The following is an 18346-nucleotide window of genomic DNA, read 5'->3' on the forward strand; positions in this document are numbered from 1 at the left end:
CCCCATCAGTGCAGTAAATTCGAGTGTTCTTTCGAAGTTCGAACCTTATCTCGGTGTTAGCCAAAGATGACAATAAATGGACCACGGGATTGATTGAAACCGTGATATTCACAGTGGGTGATTCGTGACGAAGAAACTGTCACAAGAAAGAGCATTGCGATACCAGTGAAGTGTGCTACAGTGGTGAATTACTTTTTCCCGTGGTTTGGTGTGCTGCTATCAGATATAGCGGGTAGTAATACCTCCGGCATCCGAATTTGATCTCCACGATCGAACACTGGTAATACTTCTTGAGATTAGTCCATTTGTCAATAATTCGTTTCTACAACTCATCTTCTTCTGGTTTCCTGTTCAGGCTTACTAAAAAAAGCGAGATTACTTTCTAGTCCTATTGCACTTTGGATTACAAACTGCTGAGTGGATAATTCCCTGGATGCGAAGTGCAATTATCGATAAAAACAACAAATTAATTTTACCGGCACCGGTGGTGTAGTGGTAAGCGTGACTGTTTTCTCACCCCCATGGGTCTGGGTTCAATCCCAGCCGAGGTCGGTGGTATTTTTCTGAGGCATAAAAAATCACAGGTCACGTCTTCCTTCGAAAGGGAAGTAAAGCCGTTGGTCCCGGCCCATGTGTGTTTGAATGGGTGCGATATCCTACACAGGTGTGGAAGCTGCCTTCATACAAATTCGGTTGCCGTCAATGGATGGCAATCGATGTCCGTCGGTGATTGACACTAGATTACGGAACAGAAACCGACGGTTAAATGAAGGAAGAAGGTCCTCGGCAGGGATCTTCTGGGTGTAAAGACTGGGCTGCCTTCCAATTGTAATCCGTTCATAGTGACTATGTGACTACTACTAGGTTTCAAAAAGGAAGCTCTAGGCTTATTTGGATGTATTCTAAGTTGAGTTTTGGAAGCATTGGGAGAAATCTTCCTTCTTTGTGAATAAGAAGAGAAAATATTTAAACTTTTCTGCAGTGTGCTGCAAATAACACGAAGACTTCTTCCTTTAGCGGAAATGCCTGTGTCTTCAGCGAACAAAGATTTGCGGCAACCCTGAGGCAAATCAGGGAGGTCCGAAGTGAATATGTTATACAATATAGGCCAAGAATGCTCCCCTCAGGAACTCCTGCTCTAACAGATAGTCGTTCAGATTTGGAATTTTGATAATTTACCTGCAGAGTTATGTCAGTTAAATAATGTTGAACTCCTGATGAATGTGGCCGTCTTAATGGAATACCTGTATACAGAGAGAGATAGAGAGAAAGAGAGAAGGATTAGTAATTTCCATTTAATTCCACTACCGTATTTGCTTATTCTTGACAGATACGCGTATTTCGTCTACAATGATCAGACTTCTTCAGTGCCTTCTTCAGTGCACTAATATTCGACTACTCGAATTTTGAACTAATTTCATAATGTAGAGTGGAAAATTAAACTTTTACAATTAAGCAATCAAACCTTCATGCCAAACACTGTCGAATGCTTTTTCTATGTCTAAAAAAGCAACTCTAGTTGAGCAGCCTTCAGATTTGTTTGAACGAATTAAATTGGAAACTCTTAAGAGTTGAGTAGTTGAATGCCCATGGCGAAATCCAAATTGCCCATCTGCAAAAATTGAGTTCGTGTTGATGTGAAACATCATTCCACTTTTTAGTTCCCGAGAGAAAATATTCAGATAATCCCGAGCAACCTGATTCTCAATAGGACTAGTAAGACCCAAACTGAAATTATGGGAACTCTCGTGATCAAAATTTTGCCACCTTCTTTAAGCGCTAAAATAGGCTTTTGAGGTATCTTTTTTCAAAATTTTTGTGAGTTTCCAAAAGGGTTTGGAACTCGGGTCTAATTGAGAAGCATTACTTTCAAAAATTTTGTTCCTCAGGGCAGAGAATCGCTTTTTAATTTGTTTTTGCAAATCCCATTCCATCCCATACCTTATCGAACGCTTCACGATCAATAGTAGGGCCGAACGTAGGTAGCAAACCGATAAGAAAAAAACATCGCACGCAGTGGTGTAGGTCCAGAATAGATCATATAAGTTAGTTCGTAAGAAACCTTCCGTACGAGTACATCGTTTTCAGTACACGTCGCGTGTGACTAATTGTACATGTACATTGTAGAATTGTCCATCCACTGCGTCCTAGCAAGAAGTACGGTCGACTTAGTTCGCGCTCCGCTATTTTGGAAGTTTTCTCGCTATTCGCTTGATTTAAATTATCAGTTTTTTCTCGCTTAGAGTTCCCAGCTAAATAATTAACTAAAAGTGAGTTTTTTTTTTTTCTGAGAAGAAAGTGTGTTTTCGGCATCATCGGAAGGAAAATTATTTTTGCAATTGCCAATTCGCCAACCATTTTGCGCACCATCGGTTCGTGGTAACGCATACCTGCACACGGATCATCGTCCCCTCGTGCTATAAGTAAGCTAAAGTCATCCCCATCCGGAAACCTGGGAAAGATCCATCCTCTCCTTTAAGTTACCGACCCATCAGCCTTCTCTCAGGGTTATCCAAGCTGTTCGAAAGGGCAGTCTACCGTCGACTTCTGGCATTTGCCGAGGAAAACAACATATTGCTCGAGGAGCAGTTTGGCTTCCGTAAAGGTCGCTAGACTGTTCACCAGCTCACTCGAGTAACAAACATTCTCAGATGGAACAAGTATGTTTCGAAAACATCTGCCATGGCATTTTTGTACGTTGAAAAAGCGTTCGACGATGTTTGTCATGATGGTCTGGTCTATAAACTGCAGCGATACGCTCTTCCAATCTGCCTAGTGAAGATAATTAAAAATTACCTTTCGGACAGGACATTCAGAGTCTCTCTCAATGGCATCACGTCGGATACTTTCCACATTGGTCGCGGGTGGCCCACAGGGAAGCATCCCTGGCCCCATCTTATTATTATTATATGCCGGCTCTCCTTGAAGGTGGATCGCTGTCTCTGTTCGCAGACCATCATCTTTAAGGGTAGGGTTATCGGAGCTCTGACCACCAAACCTCAAGGAGGTCTAAATGTCCTGTCAGAATACTTCCACAGCTGGAAAATCCGCATCAACGTGGCAAAGACCCATGTCACCATCTTTTCTCATTCCAAATCACACAGACTTGTTCCGTCTAAGAATAAAAACGTCAACTTGAACGGCACAGTGGTGGAATGGTCAAAAGAGGTAGTGTACCTCGGCCTTACACTCGACAGCAAGCTGCTTGACAAGCATTGACAAAACAAAAACGAAATGTAACATCCTGATGAGATCCTTTTATCCACTCATCAACAGGCGATCCACTCTCTGAAAAACAAATTTGCTGTCTATAAGCAAAAACATCCTTCCTGTAATAGAATACGGGGGTGCCAATCTGGGAGAGTAGCGCAAATTCCCATCACCTCAAATTACAAAGGATCCAAAACAAGTTTTTAAGAATGATCCTCAACAGTCTTCCTCGAATGAGGAACTCTGAGTTCCATCGTCTGGCTGGTCTTCAGACGCTGGAGCTACGGAGAACAGCTACCATCCAAAGGTTCAGAGATTACTGTAGGAAATCCGATCAGCTGATCATTAGGAATTTGGCACGTTAGGTTAAGCTTTAGATTAAGTAGGTAGGTTATCAAATTTTTAAATTTTTATTCTATAAACTAGTCGAAAACGCAAATATTAAATTAGCTGAAGAGCCAGGTAGGCTAATCAATTAAAATGTTAAATCAATGTACTATCATAATCAACAGAAATAAACATAATTTTACTGCTACTATTAATGGTAAACTTGTCCGTCCAAGACCGTCTGCTGGGTACTTTCGTCAGCATCTAGGACGGATGCACAGAACGGCAACAGCACCGAGCTTCATCAGCATTCCGCAATCGGGCGACCGATTGGACTCCGGACTTGCATAGTGGATACTTTTCGCGAGTGCTAGGTTTTCGGTAGGAATTATTGATTGAATAAAGTAGTCTTTAGGTAGCAGCAGTAGTGAGTAGATCTTTAATAAAAAGAACCTCCGACGTTCAAAACTTTAACTGGCGCCCGATTAGGGACCTGCCGAAGTGGAAACCGCGAGCTCTCCCAGCATCCATCTAGAGTGCAAAATCAACCTAGGATGCTTTAACCTCCTCCTCCTCTCCCCCCAAGAAGAATCAGTCCCAAAATTATTTTCCATCACCCAGAATGGTTTCAACTAATCCATTCAGACCGAACCCATCTTCCCAAAATGCATTCCAACCAAATCCATTCAGAACACAACAACAGCCCTCAAAGGTGGAGCCAATGGAAGTTGATCCCAGTTTATGTTCACGAGTTGTAAATTATGGAAATCGCCCTCAGCTGAATTTTAAACGTCCTCACCCCCCGTCTTAGCAACACCAAAATTTTAAACGCCAAGCGCATCCACTTGAAACTGCTTACGATCATGAATACTCCGATTACAGTTGCGATAATGCATACTCTGATCACACTTACGGTTATGACTATCCCGACGGATATCACAACGATCAGTATTTGGATTATCATATGGAATATGATGCTGCATACGACTCACCCGCTCAAAATTCATATGAAATAGGAGAAAATAGTTACCCAAATGCCCCAGAGAATAACCCTGAATCGCAAGAGGCTATTTTTTTAGAATGGCATCCCCGTTGGTAACACCAACGATGTCATATATAAATCTCCAAACATCCGTAGGAGAATTTCCCTTTTTAATTGACACTAGAGTTGGGCGAACGCTCACGAACCGCTTATTTGATCTGGTTCGAGAAAAAGAGCGAACGAACCACGGTTCTACAAAATTGAACCGCGGCTCTCAAACGAACCACAGCTCAAAATTGAGCCGCTCCTCTCAAATGAACCGCAGCTCTCAAACGAACCACAGCTCAAAATTGAACGGCTGCTCACTATGAGAATGACGCACGAACCACGATTCAAGAGCCCCTGCTATAGCAAATTAAGCCGCTGCTGTCAAATTCTGATTTCCCATTCCTGATGTTCGCTCTTTTCTTCAAGCGTCTCTCTCGCTTATGCCACCCAGAAGAAAATATTCACTCATTCTGCAGGTAGGGGAAACGCTCCTATAGTTGCGGTACGTTAGAAGCGTTAGGTTCCTATAGTTGTGTATGGAGTCTCCATACACAACTATAGGAACCTAACGCTTCTAACGTACCGCAACTATAGGAGCGTTTACCCTACCTGTTTTCTGTTTATGTCTCTCTTTTCTCTTTTCGTTTTCACTCGTGGGAAGAAAAGAGCTAGACGAAAAAAAGCGACACGTAGATGAATGAATGCTGCTGTTTAAAATCTCGTTTGTTTGGTTTGCTTGTGCGAGTATAGTCCATTCTATGTGCGCGAGTATTGATGGTCCGAAAGCGAGGATAACAATAACAAACCAACATTTTTGGCTGGAGTGAAAGTGAGGATCACAAAGTTCACACTTGAAATGGGATTACGCAAGTGTGCGTGTTGTACACGTCAGAAAGGTCAATCGCAACTCGGGATACGTAAGAGCAAATCTCTATTTCTAAGCAATCGAAAGTGTAAGAATCTTTTTTTTTTCAACAATATTTAATTTGCAATTTTAATCATTGTCCTCTTCCTTAGTGCCATGTCAATAATGAGTACAAGTGCGATTTGGTATCACTTTGTTCGGAAAGACAAAGGCAATTTACAGGAACATGCCGCTACTGCAAAAAAAAAGTCTGGCGTTGTCGGGAGGATCGACGGGAAATCTGAGGCGGCATCTATCCACGATTCATCCAACAATTTCCATTGACAGAGGACAGTCAGCTCCTGGTGGAAGGTTCGAAACCAGTGCAACACAGGAATCAACAGAGACTCATGAAAATGATGCTACCGTAAGTGCTTCATCATCTGTACCATCGCCCAACATCTGTACCATTGTGCGTCCAAAATCGGTTCCTCAGTCGTTAATAACGAATTTTGTTGAGATTACCAAACCAATGTCTGTCCAAAAAAGCAGATCATTTGACATTCAATTGCTCAAGATGATCTGCAAGGAATTTCACCCCTTCTCACTTGTCGAAGACACAGAATTCAAAAAATTTGTAGGAATGTTATGTCCTTCCTATAAACTTCCCAGCAGAAAAACACTCACAAATAGCCTGTTACCGATTGTTTATAACGATCTCCTATCCGCAGTGCAAAAGTTACTCGAAGATGCTCCCGCAGTTTGTATTACATGTGATGGTTGGACCAGCATGAATAACACAAGCTTTTACGCGTAAACTGCTCATTTTTTTTGACTCTAAAACGGTGCTCAAATCTGTTTTGTTGGAATGCTCGGAATTTTCCGGCAGACATACGGCGAGAAATATTTCTGAATGGATCACATCAGTCTTGACGAAGTTTTCTATCAATTCCAAAGTAGCAGTTCTCGTAACTGATAATGCGTCAAATATGAAATCAACCGCCACACTTCTCGATGTACCTCATTTAGGGTGTTTTGCACATTCGCACAACCTTGTCGTCCAAACTGCTATTACAACATCTATGAAAGCTGTTGTTGATAAAAGCAAAGCAATCGTGCAATACCGTGCCGATTCAAATTTCGGACACTTAAACTCGAATTTCGGACACTTTTAAAAGTTGATTATCTCGGTCGAATATGATCCACATGTCTTGTAAATTTTAAATTTTTTTGACTAGTGCCCTCCACGATCATCTAACATTATTACTTTGTTTCTAACTGGATGTAATATTTAATTAAAAATGAAAGTGTCCGAAATTTGAATCGTCCGAAATTTGAATCGGAACGGTACTTCAAAAAAAGTAGCCATGCTCTTAGCAAGCTCCATGAAATGCAGCAGAAACTAAACAAGCCGCAATTAAAGTTGAAACAAGATGTTCCAACTCGTTGGAATGCCACTTACGATATGTTGGATCGAATCCTACTAAATAGGGAGGCTGTCGTGTCTGCTTTGGCACTTTTGGAGTCTAAATTTTCCTTGGAATCTGACGATTGGATAGCGATCGAACATTCAGTTAAAATTCTCAAAGTATTTTACGATGTAACGGTTGAAATATCCGGGGAGAAAACTGTATCGTTGTCTAAAACTGCTGTGCTTTCGCGATTAATGACCCGACATGTTCGACAGTATCTGGAGCGGGAAAAAAGAATTCCGGAGATCATTGAAAAGCTCTGTAATCAACTGACTGCGGGACTGGAGAAGCGTTTTTCCGGTCTAGAGTCAAACGAGCTGGTAGCGCAATCGATACTACTGGATCCTCGCTTCAAAAAGCAGGGGTTCGGAGATGACAGCAAATACAACTATGCATATCAGTCGTTGATAGAGAAGTTGAGAATGACAGACGTAAAACCGACGTCTTTGGAACAACCAGATAAAACCATTAGTGATGAAACCCAGTCATGTGTATGGGAGGAGTTTGGCGAGCTGGTCGGGAAACTACAAGCCGCGCATGATCCATCAGTAGCTGCAATCGAGGTGGATAAGTACCTAGCCGAACCACACTTGCTGAGGATGAGCGACCCATTGTTATGGTGGGAAGAAGGGAAATCTATCTATCCTAGACTCTACCAAATGGTTTTGAAAAGGCTGTGCATTCTGGCCGCTTCGGTTCCTTGTGAAAGGATTTTTTCAAAAGCGGGACAGATCTGCAGTGATAGACGCAGCAGACTTACATCGGGAAACATGGAGAAAATTATGTTCATAAATCAAAACTTGCATTGAAATACTATGTTATAGACATGTATTAGAGAAATCACATCAATAAACACACATGTGTGTTATTCTTTTCATTAAATACTGACTTAAACTTCATTTTACATTTCTGTTCCTTTATAAATCGATGCGAATTTACCATTTATTTTAAAAGAGCCGGTGAGCCATTCAAATGAGCCGGTTCATTAAATTGAACACATAGTTCTGAGCCGCTCATTGTAATGAACCGTTTTGCCCACCACTAATTGACACAGGTGCCAACATAAACCTGATCCATCCACTACTGGCAAACTCTTGTTCTATAGCAAAACCGTACTATTTTACGGCAAATGGTATAGGAAGTGCAAATGGAAAGTTCAATGCTAAAGCAGCAATTGACTTGAATTTTTTCAAACCTAATTCCACAAGCCTGATGAAAAATTGTCATGTAGCACTGTTGTTGAATGTGCTATCAACACGATTGATGATACGCCAATTCATCAAAGAGTTTACCCATACCCAGCTGCTTTTGCTGACGAGGTAAATGAACAAATAAAAAAAATACTGGCAGATGGTACTATTAGACCATCAAGGTCCCCATGGACATCCCCAGTGTGGATTGTCCCGAAGAAGGCCGACTCCCCAGGCAAAAGAAAATTTCAAATGGTCATTGATTATAGGAAAATCAATGAAAAGACTGTATCTGATAGGTATTCAATGCCTGAAATTGGATACGTTATCGGACATCTCAAAGGGCAAACATATTTTTCGACCTCTGATTTAGCCTCCGGATTTCATCAAATCCGAATGAAGGAAGGCGATATTAATAATGGAGAGCACGAATTTACAAGAATGCCGTTCGGGTTAAAAAATGCGCCCGCGACATTTCAACGTGCGATTGATGACATCCTCTGAGAGCATATAGGAAAAATTTGCTATGTGTATATCGATGATGTGATTGTTTTTGGCCGTACCCTTGAAGAGCATTTAGAAATCTTTCAATCATATTAAAGGCTTTAAATAAAGCTGGATTAAAAATTCAAATGGATAAATCCGAATTTCTACATACAGAAGTAGAATTCCTTGGATATATTATAAGTTCAGATGGAGTAAAGTCCAATGAGAAGAAAATTGAAACCATTAAGGCATTCCCTGAACCAAAATCCATCAAGGAGGTACGATCATTCCTCGGTATGATGGGCTACTATAATACCTTCTAAGAGGGGAAGGAATTCACTCCAGTAAGAAAATCTCTTTTACAATCGACCAAAAACTATGCTTCGAAAAAATGAAAAAAATTCTAACTTCCTCAGATATACTCATTTACCCGGATTACAACAGGCCATTCCTTTTAACTACCGATGCTTCAGATTTTGCTATCGGAGCAGTGTTATCTCAAGGCGAGGTTGGAAAGGACAAACCCATCCATTTTGCCTCCAGGACACTTTCAAGATCGGAAGAGAAATATTATATGCCAGAGAAAGAGATGCTTGCAATCTTTTGGGCACTAAAATCATTTCAAAATTCAGCCGTTAACCTATGCGCTTTCAACGAAAAATTGCAATTTCAAATTAAAACGAATGAAATCATACCTAGAGCAACACGACTATACCATAGAGTATAAGCCCGGCAAGAGCAACGTGTTAGCAGACGCTCTCAGCCGTATAGTGTGCTCAATGACAGCTACGCAACACTCAGCAGATAACAGTGACCACTTTTACATTAAATCTACAGAGGCACCGATAAATGTGTTCAGACATCAGGTCATCCTGAAGAAAGGACCTGATAAAGTCAAAACGGAGCACCCCTTTGACAAATTTTCTCGAATAAATGTATTTATTAGCGAAATTAATGATAGTTCTCTTTTACAGGGATTAAAGAACAATTTTGACATGAATAAGTTAAACGGACTCTTAACGAAGATATAATGGGGAAAATACAAGAAGTGTATAAAGCTCACTTTGGGAATAAAAGGTTGTTAAAAATCCGTTTTACTCAATGCCAATTACAAGACGTCCAAGATGAGAACGAACAATGGGATCTTATATATAAAGAACACTATCGTGCGCATCGCGGCGCAGAAGAAAATAAAAGGCAAATTTTGAGGAAGTTTTACTATCCAAAACATTCTCAAAAACTGCATGATTTTATAAAGGACTGTCAGATCTGTTATGAAAACAAATATGGCAGAAAATCTATACGTTTCTCTATTCAGAAAATTCCCGTACCAAACAACCCTTTCCAAATAGCCCATATTGATGTACTTTTTATAGACAATTTACAATATCTAACATATGTTGATACATTCTCTAAATATGCTCAAGCTCGTCTGATTGACCGGCTGTGAAAGACGTGTTATCGAAATTCAAGTTTCCTGAGACGCTAGTCATGGATCAAGAAAAGTCATTTATGATCGAGGAGCTAGTGAATTTCTTTAACATTAATAAGATCACGCCTTACATTGTGGCTACAGGTAGAAGCGAAATGAATGGCGTTGTAGAACGATTTCAACCGACCTTATTAGAAATCTATCGCATCACCAAAGCTGAAAACCCCGGAAAGGAACCGAAACAGATAATGGAAATTTCTATAATTAAGTACAACAATACTATCCACTCTTCTACCAAGTACACCCCATACAAGGTAGTAATTCCAAGTTCCCAGAGTTCTAATAAAATTGAAACGGTACACAAAAATTTACTAAAGACTCAGACTAAAGACTTGAAATATCACAATGGCAAGACAAGACATACCGCCATTGAAACAGGAATTAACGCATACGAAAAAACTAGACGGAGAGTAAAGACAACCCCTCGCTACAAAAAATCAAAATATGTGACTTAAAAATCAGGAAGATATAAACGACGACTAGACTGACGAAACCCAATCTTTCATTTCTTTCAGACTTCCAATACTATTGAGACAAACATGGACGCTACAAATACAAAAGATAGATCAACCAATTTTTGTTTTCGGACAAGGTGTTAGCAGAATTCAGATTCATTCATCTACATCATTTTAACATAGAAATCTTGAACCACCATGTAACCGATTGGAGAGATACATTTGATAAAGTAGGAAAAACGCAGTCATAACGCAGAAACATAAACCTCTCACTAGGAACTATTTTACAAACCGTTGGGACGCAGTAGGTAAAGTTTTGAGATTTAAGGCCGGATCCCCCGACGCAGATGATTTAAAGTTAATCAAATCAACCATTAACAATCTCGTAGCAAATAACAATATACAGGTAAAGATTAACCGAGAAATTGCATTACAGTTAAAAGAGACAGTATTTAAAACAAAAGATGCTATACAACTGTTCAATTCAAAAACTTCGGAACTATATTTCATAAATATTCTTTTCAACCTTAAGGAATTAAATGATAAAATAAACAACATTATTAATGCTATAGCCTTAGCAAAAGTAGGATTATTAAATGAAAAAAATCTATCAAAAAAGGAAATTGAAATGTTTAGGAGAGATTTAGAGAGAGAAAATATTACAGTTCACTCAAATTCCGCAGTCGTAACCTATGCCAAGACAGCAATCGCCACCAACTGCAAGGGATTATTCATCAAGATGCCGAAGTTAGACCCTAGAATTTTTCGTAGAATCTATGTTTTCCCAACATTCTACGACCAACAACAAATCCACACCACAGAGAGATCTTTTCTGATCCATCCGACACAGAAATTTATCGTCAAGAACCTAGAAGGCATTATTTACCGTATTGAGGACATTTAAGTAACCGAGTCCAATTCCAAAAATACCCATATTGTGGGGTATTTGGCAGAATTTCCAAGTTTTTAAGTGACCGGAAGTCGCCATCTTGGATTTCAAAATGGCTTCAAACATTTTTTTTTTATTTATTTTTTTATTTTTTTTTAATCCTTTATTTGGTTTAAATTCAAAATAAATTACATTTCATTTTAACCTAGGTGCTCCAGTTACTACAGTAACTTACCAGCCTTAATTGTTATGATATATATCTAAGTATTTTTACATTGTTCCTGTCTTGGCAATTCAGTATTTTAAACAGGTTTTTTAAACCTGCATGTCAGTATAACAATTGATATCTTAAAACTTAAAACTAAAACTAAATCTTATCTAAGTATAAAGGGAATTAATCGTTGCAATTGAGGATTGCAACGATTTTTTGCCGGAAATTATTAATTATTTTGTTGGACATTTGTTCTAAAGTCTCAACATTCGAAATTCTATGTACTTCGGTAGTGCTGTACCAGGGAGGCAACTTCAAAATCATCTTCAGGACTTTATTCTGAATCCTTTGAAGTAATTTTTTTCCTGGTAGTACAACAACTAGACCATATTGGAACAGCGTAAAGCATGGCCGGTCTAAAAACTTGTTTAAATATTAGAAGTTTATTCGTCAGGCAAAGTTTAGATTTCCTGTTCATAAGAGGATACAAACATTTTATATATTTGTTACATTTGGCTTGAATGCCCTCAATGTGATGTTAATTTTTGGTTAAGTATTAATCCAAGATATTTCACTTGGTTTGACCAGGAAATTGGAACTCCGTTCATAGTGACTATGTGACTACTATAAGGTTTCAAAAACGAAGCTCTAGGCTTATTTGGATGTATTCTAAGTTGAGTTTTGGAAGCGTTGGGAGAAATCTTCCATTTTTGTAAATAAGAAATATGCTGCAAATAACACGAAGACTTCTTCCTTTTAGCGGAAATGCCTGTGACATCAGCGAACAAAGATTCGTGGCAACCCTGAGGCAAATCAGGGAGGTACGCAGTGAAAATGTTATACAATATAGGCCCAAGAATGCTACCCTGAGGAACTCCTGCTCTAACAGATAGTCGTTCAGATTTGGAATTTTGATAATTTACCTGCAGAGTTCTGTCAGTTAAATAATGTTGAACTCCTGGTGTATGTGGGCGTCTAAGTGGAATATCTGCATAAAGAGAGAAAGAGAGAGAAGGAAAGATTAGTAATTTCCTGCTTTGCTACTACGAACAGAGAGTAGCAATTTCAAATTTGTATGTTTTGTGGAAGCTGCCATTGAAGTTTCACGTTATGGCTTCCTTAGAGTATCACCTTAATTCCACTACCTTATTTGCTTTTCCTTGACAGATACGCGTATTTCGTCTACAATGTGCAGACTTCTTTAGTGTACTAATACTCGACTACTCGAATTTTGAACTAATTTCATAATATAGAGTGGAAAATTAAGCTTTTTCAATTTAGCAAACAAACCTTCATGCCAAACACTGTCGAATGCTTTTTCTATGTCTAGAAGAGCAACTCTAGTTGAGCAGCTATCAGATTTGTTTGAACGAATTAAATGGGTAACTCTTAAGAGTTGATGAGTAGTTGCTTGCACATAGCGAAATCCAAATTGCTCATCTGCAAAAATTGAGTTCTTATTGATGTGAAGCATCATTCTTTTTAAAATCATCTTTTCAAAAAATTTACTTTGCCAGAAGCTTCAGCAGGATTTTTATCCGGCTTCAAAATTGGAACAACTTTTGCATTTTTCCATTTATCAGGAAAGTATGCCAAATGGAAACATCTGTTAAATAATTTTACCAAGAAAGACAAGGTACTCTCTGGGAGTTTTTTGATGAGGATATAGAAAATTCCATCATAACCTGGAGCTTTCATATTTTGAAACTTTTTAGTTATAGACCTTACTTCGTCCAAATCAGTCCCCCAGAAATCATCAAAAATATTTTCCCGAGAGCAAAATATTCAGAAAATCCCGAGCAACCTGATTCTCAATAGGACTAGTAAGACCCAAACTGAAATTATGGGAACTCTCGAATTGCTTAGCAAGTTTCTGAGCTTTTTTCCAAATTTGTGATCAAAATTTTACCACCTTCTTTAAGCGCTGGAATAGGCTTTTGAGGTTTTTTCAAAATTTTTGTGGATTTCCAAAAGGGTTTGGAACTCGGGTCTAATTGAGAAGCATTATGTTCAAACGTTTTGTTCCTCAGGACAGAGAATCGCGTTTTAATTTGTTTTTGTAAATCCCGCCAGATAACTTTCATGGCAGGATCGCGTGTTCTTAGACATTGCCTCCTACGGACATTTTTAAGACGGATCAAGAGCTGAAGATCATCGTCTATTATAATTGAATCGAATTTAACCTCGCATTTTGGTACTGAGGCAGAAGTAGTCAGAGAGCTTCAACTATAGAAGTAGTCAGAGATTCAAGAGCATAATTAATTTCATCTTTGGTTTGCAAAGGAATGTTTGGATCGAAGTTATATTCCATAAATGTTCGATATTGCTACCAATCAGCTCTATGGTAATTGAAAATAGAGCTGTTGGGATTACAAATTATTTCTTGGGATATTTCAAAAGTTACTGGAAGGTGATCAGAACCGAAGACAGCATGGGTAACCAATTGGCTACAAAGTTGACATGAATCAGTTAAGACCAAATCAATAGTGGAGGGATTTCTTGCAGAAGAAAAGCATGTTGGGCTGTTTGGATATAGAATAGTGTAATAACCTGCAGAACAATCATCAAACAGAATATTACCATTGGAATTGCTTTGAGCATTGTTCCATGAGCGGTGTTTTGCATTAAAATCACCAATAATGAAGAATTTAGACCTATGACGGGTAAGTTTCTGAAGGTCACCCTTAAGAAAAATTCTTTTGCTGGCCTACGCATTGGAATGGCAAATAGGCAGCTATAAACGTAAGCTGTTCAAATTTTGTTTCAACAAAACTCCCAAAGTTTCAAAAACTTTGGTTTCAAATGAAGAAAGAATTTTATGTTTGATTCGTCTATGAATAATGATGGCAACGCCACCACAGGGTCCATCAAGACGATCATTTATATAAATGAATTAAGTTGCGTCCTTCTTAACCTTATGGTCAGGTTTAAGGAACGTTTCAGGAATAAAGGCAATATGAACGTTATGAACTCTCAAAAAGTTAAATAGCTCGTCTTCATTATCTTTAAGAGATCGAGCATTCCAATTTAAAATATTTAATGCTTTAAAGTCCGGTCCCTACACGTCACTCCAATTCCAACAATACCCATATTGTGGGGTATTTCACAGTACATCCCAGTTTCCCAAAATCACAAAAAAAAACTCGTTATTTGGAATTTACTTCGTAAAAAAAAACTCGTTATTTGGGATTTACTTCGTAAAAAGAAGGACGTAATTTGAATACTGCGTAAAAAAAGACTTCGTAAACGGAGGTTTCAGTGTATCACCATTGCACCATTTGTCTTCAATATTTTATCTCGCCGTTACAATGCTTGAGCAAATCGAATTAAAATCTTTTGTCATGATAATTTGATCGTGCTGTTATATGGCTGTGAGTCAGCTTTAAACGACTATTCGGATTATGATACTCACACTTAGTTGCGACCCAATTAACGCTCCGTTAGTTTCACTAATTTGAATTCTTCTGAGTACAAATTTGTTCGCCGAATTAAGCACTACAAAAATATCACAAGGCACTGATTTCTTCACCTTACACCTGAGCACTTAAGATATCGACTAACTTGATTTCACCGTCACATCGCTCTTATGAATGGTTTGTGATAAACTCTAGACTAACATTTGAAAGGTGTAACCAACGGATTTGGTTACATTACCACTTGGTCAATGGGCCAGCTTGATTTCACTGTAAATATTGTAAATAAAATGTAAATATTGTCAGTAAATGTCTAAATGTGAAATAATGTGTCAATTTTCCGTTGGTGTACGTTTGAGAGACTCGTTATTTCATGTTTAATAGCCGTCGGTTGGTGTCAAGTAGTTTTTCTTTCATTTTGTCTATGTCATTAAATAAATTTAAATCCAGTATAAATTTTGTAGTACCATATGTGAATTTGTTTATCCAAGACACCAACCTGTATATATATATTTGTTATAAAATGCTGTCTGTTCCTGTCTTCCTTGCTGTTCGTCCGTATTAGTATGTCTATTGCATACATGCGCGGGAAATTCGAAACTATGGCGGTTGGGAGCACATATAAGGCTGGGGGCAGACATTGGAAGAGGATTATCAAGAAAACAGTGATCGGTGTCGGTAGGAGTGCGCGTAGGCAGCGTCGTCGCAAGTCCAAGAGCGACCAAGCGTTCAAAAAGTGAATATTTTTCAAGCTCGCGACAAAAGTGAACGATCGATCGTGTAGGGTCAGCCGGAAGCACTGCAACGTACAAATTCCCGGCTGTAGCCCTTAGTAGCAGTGAGTGCCTCCTCTGAACCGGTCCTGTGAACGCAGGCCATCCACTACCACGGCCGAGTTGCCATTTTGTTTGGTCTCGGCGGCCATTGGCCGCCCAACGTTTGAATCGATCGGATTGGGGTCAACCGACCGTCCGAACAGTTACCATCGGAGCTCCCAGCCGCCCGCCAGCCTCATCGAAGCCAACCCAGCTGCAAATCACGGATCCGGTGAACCAAAACGGCCGCAGCGGTACCGCAAGTTAATACTAACCCCAAAAATTGATAAAAAAAAATATAAAATGTAAGGTCAAAAGTTAAAATCTAAGTTGTGTTCATTATTGTTAAAGAAGTCTTTTGTCCTTCATTGTTCCATTGAATTATTAATTGTGTTGAACTTCGCCCAGTGACCAAGTGAAAATAGGGAAGAAAGGAACCCCTAAAGAAATTCTCCGGTGGACCACCATAAGACCCTGATAGCCAGGGCAACTAGCTGCAAAAGAGGCCTTTGTCGTGCACACCCCAGTCGGTTGCCGTGGCTAGACCAGCAATCGGGGGCTTTTCCTCCCAGGGGCCCTTCTGGCCCCTGACAAACAGCTAGTTACAAAGGGGCGGAAGAGCCAAAATTCTTCTAAAAACTACTCGATAAAAACGAAAAAGTAGAAGAAACCGCTCCTTTAAGCTTCTAATTGGATAAATTGATGCAACGGAAGCAGATAAAGTAGGGCATCTAGTGACATACTCGGTGTGCTGTTCATTGCACCAGTTATTGAGAGAGTAGCAAGTAGTTTTCGGCCACCAAATCAATGATGCGTAGGATATTCTGGATATTTTTTTTTCAGGCCCTACCAAAAGTAGGCATCTCATTAATCCACCTAACGATGCTTTTGTTGAATCCACGCTTCAACATATTGTTTTTCATGGAATTATTCACCTTACAAGAGAGCGATTTAAAGTCTGACTGTCATTTTGCTGCTTTGAACGGGTGAAGAAGATCACGGGAAAATTAATACAGTAAGTAGTAGCTCGATATAATTAACCTTTATTTTTTATTTCGATACGTTACATCGAAAAATTATGAAAAAATAATTATAGCAAGACAAAAAATTAAACACAGTCTCCAAAAATTTCAAAGAACCAGTTTCCAAGCAAGTATAGATATCAGACTTTTCAAAAGTTACGCAACTTCGCGGCTACATTATATCGAAGTATGACTGTGCTTTTTTATCTTTCAACACTGGATTTTAGGTTTTCGCTATCGGACTTTTGTTATCAATTCGTTTTGTAGTTGATCCGTTTGCGCATAAACAACATGTGATTTCCGTCACTGCTAATCGCTCAGATAAAGCCCTGCCAATTTTAAATCGATGCGTTTTCAATCGGATGTATCCAAGGAATCAAAAATATCTCCAAATGACAACATGACAAACGATCAACGAACCGAATAATAACGCTATGTCAGAAGTGGAAAGCAATAATGATATAATATTCTTCCTATTTTGTCATGACAAGCAGCCCGTGCGACACAGCTCACTCGGGGTGGTAGAAGGAAATGATCAAATGGTTGGCAAGGTGCTTCACGAAGTAAAACTGAAGATGGAATTTTTTTTGTTATGTCTTTTCTCGATTCAGATCAAGCTATGTCCTCATCCGTGTATCTTGCAACAAAGCAGGAAAGCAAGTCGATGGGTTGTCCGCCGGTGAGATGAATGTTGGCTTGTCCGAGAACCAAACGGAGTACAGCCCATGCTGTGAGTGGTCGAACAGCAGACGACCGTTCTGGTTCTGCTGCTAGTTCATGACGACCATAGCCATTATCTCTTGCACCCCGAAACTTTTTGAGGCGATTATAGATGAAAAATTGTTTGCCCAAATCAAAAATAGAATATCTACTATGCAGCACTGCTTTTTTAAAGGTCGTTCGGCAACCACTTATATACTCGAATTCATTAATTATTCTCTGGAAGCAATGGATAACGGAAATCATGTTGAAGTTTTGTACATGGACTTCAGCTAATCATTTGATCCATGCTTCTTTTTAAACTTCAAAAGATGGGAATGCAGCCTAAACTCCTTAAATGGCTTGAATCATAGCTAACCAACCACGATCAAATAATAAGATTCAAATGAAAAAAAGTAACCATTGTGCATGCCATATCAGGAGTCCCACAAGGTTCTCATTTAGGGTCCCTTCGATTTATTTTATTTGTAAACAACAAATCCTTCATTCTTAAAAAAAAACTCAGTTTTAATTTACGCTTTTTCTAGAAATTAAAAATGCTGAAGACATCAACACATTCAAAAATGAAATACAGATGTTTCACACTTGGTACAACAAAAGCCTTGTAGCATACCAGATATTCAACATTATATGAAACATACCAGATAAACCAAATAGTCAAATCCATCTCTCATTAATCTTATGTTCAGTCATCAAAGTTTATAGCGTTAGAAGCAGAAAACATTGAACATTTTCCCCCATTCAAACCCTGTAACTTTCCACAGTCAAAA

Source organism: Ochlerotatus camptorhynchus, unplaced genomic scaffold (genome assembly GCF_037179485.1).
Source record: "Ochlerotatus camptorhynchus isolate MF236.1 unplaced genomic scaffold, CSIRO-AGI_Acam_v1.1 ptg000290l, whole genome shotgun sequence".
NCBI lineage: Eukaryota > Metazoa > Arthropoda > Insecta > Diptera > Culicidae > Ochlerotatus > Ochlerotatus camptorhynchus.